The sequence below is a fragment of the Acyrthosiphon pisum genome, chromosome X (assembly GCF_005508785.2).
Source record: "Acyrthosiphon pisum isolate AL4f chromosome X, pea_aphid_22Mar2018_4r6ur, whole genome shotgun sequence".
In the NCBI taxonomy this organism is placed as follows: domain Eukaryota; kingdom Metazoa; phylum Arthropoda; class Insecta; order Hemiptera; family Aphididae; genus Acyrthosiphon; species Acyrthosiphon pisum.
Window position 1 is genome coordinate 117,696,897 of NC_042493.1, and position 2,303 is coordinate 117,699,199.

Here is a 2,303-nt window from a genome sequence, read left to right on the forward strand (position 1 = left end):
AAAGCATTTAAAGATCGAATTTTGACAAAATTTATCAAATTTATATATTTGAATAAATTATTTTGTAGTCTAAAATGTATAAAATTTTCAACTTTTATATCAAAGAATTGAAAATTTAAAACAAGATTCCACGTAAGTAGTTAATTCTGTTACCAAAAAATCTAAAAAATACATAAGCACAGTTTATTTTTATCGTTATTTTAAGTACAAATTTGGACGAAATTACATATTAAAAACCTAGGATAACTATTTTAGTTATTTTGTTGTGATTGTATAATATTACTCGTGGGTACTTGAAACTTCTAAAGTATACTATTATATATCTATGATAGTACCACGGTTTTTTGTTGATGTATAACGCGTTATATGATTAATTTGGAATTTATTATAGGTACCTATTATAGGTCAATTTTTTTTTAATACCATAGATAAGTAGGTATATATATGTCTAATACATAGACTGATATACCGTCTCCGCTCAGAATCGTTTTTCTTATACAGTGATATTATATCATTGAATTCAAATTTAATACTATCCATTATACAGTGACCCACTTCTAACCTACTGTACAGCAGAGCGACATCCACTTACCCACCTTTTTTAATATTGTATTTAAATTTTTTTCTTTTCAGGTTCATGATAAACTGGTAACATCAAGTCTTTTATCAAAATCACCAGCTGAATAACCATTCAAGTATACGTATTTAACATAATTTAAACTCTTATTTACATAAGAATATGATTTGAAAATTAACGGAAACTATAATAGGACGGCGTAAGATTTTCCACACATTTTTTACATGAAGATTTCTTAAAATAAATAACTTTGGCATCAAAGGCTAAATGTTTTCTTTTTTCAACATTACAATTTACACAGTAATTTAAATTTTTATAAGCCACAATATAGCTATACTGAATGGAATGATGATTTTACTAATCTCACAATGATATTGTATATTTGTATGTGTTTAATTTAATTTTTGACTTTTGTGTCTGTCGTCAAATTTTGGATGAAGCCATTTCTTAAAAATTCTTCGATTTTCAATAATTAGGTTGGTTTTTTGCTATGTTTTTAAATTAGTTAGGTACCGTCCGTATGCATTAAACTTATCTAATAATGTTTGTATATTAATATTGAAAAACAAGGTACTAATTATTTACTTTTAATATAATATAAAAATAAAATTATGTTAACATTGGGACCTGGGTAGTATATTTACATATACCACTGCCGTGGGTGATGTTTTTCCGATCCCTCGTGTAGTGACAAATTATAGTAATATACTTATAAATTATAATAATAAAATGCAACGCTATACCAGGCTATACTGTATTATATTTACTATTTTCAAAATACTTTATTTCGATTGAAGAATAAGTAATAATTGTAAATACGATGAGATTGTTAACATAACAGCTGCTAGAAATCAGTCATGGACTCTAGTGTTGTCACATATATACATATATTCCTATGTATTATAATTTAAAATATCTAGCTTTAATAATATAATTTTAATTTTTAAGAAATCATTGTTATTTATTTTAATTTCATAACTTTCATTATTATAATTTAATCTTAAAAGACAAAATGTCTGCAATTTATAATTTTAGTAATTGTTTTAAGAGATTTGTTAGGAGTTATAGACATACTCAAAACAATACTAAAATCCCAATAGGTTACAAAAGGGAAGTTAAAATTATTATAAATATTGTCATTGAACCATTTCAAAATATGAGAACAGATAAGACAATACAAGATCCAGAATATTTTGTCAATATTTGAACTTTAAATGCTTATAAAAAAAATTGTGACTATGGATTTTTAATTTTTTTCATCTGCCTTTGAAACAATACACTAGAAACCTTCTATTAAGTTATCAAGCTTTTTCAACCAACAAATAAAATTATATTGTATTGATATTTATAGAAAAAAAACTAAAAAAAAAATGGAAATTGAAAATGTCCGTAAACAGCTCAAAATAAGTCAAAATATCTGGAAAATGTTATGGTGCATAGAAAATGATAATATAAACATTCAGTGAAAATGTCATGTACCTACTAGGGGTTGTATCCAGAGGAAGGTTCTAGGGTGCAATAGCACCTCCCTTGACATGTTCCTTCCTGGACAACAAATACTTTACACAACATGTAATTTTTCAGTATGCTGGGGACATTACAAAGCACATTTGGTACATTTTGAATATTAAGCGCTTACAGATGGAGGACCAAAAACATATAAATTTCAATTAATCAAATTCAATATGACAAGTCAAGCTGAAAGAAGAAAATTATTGATTTGAAG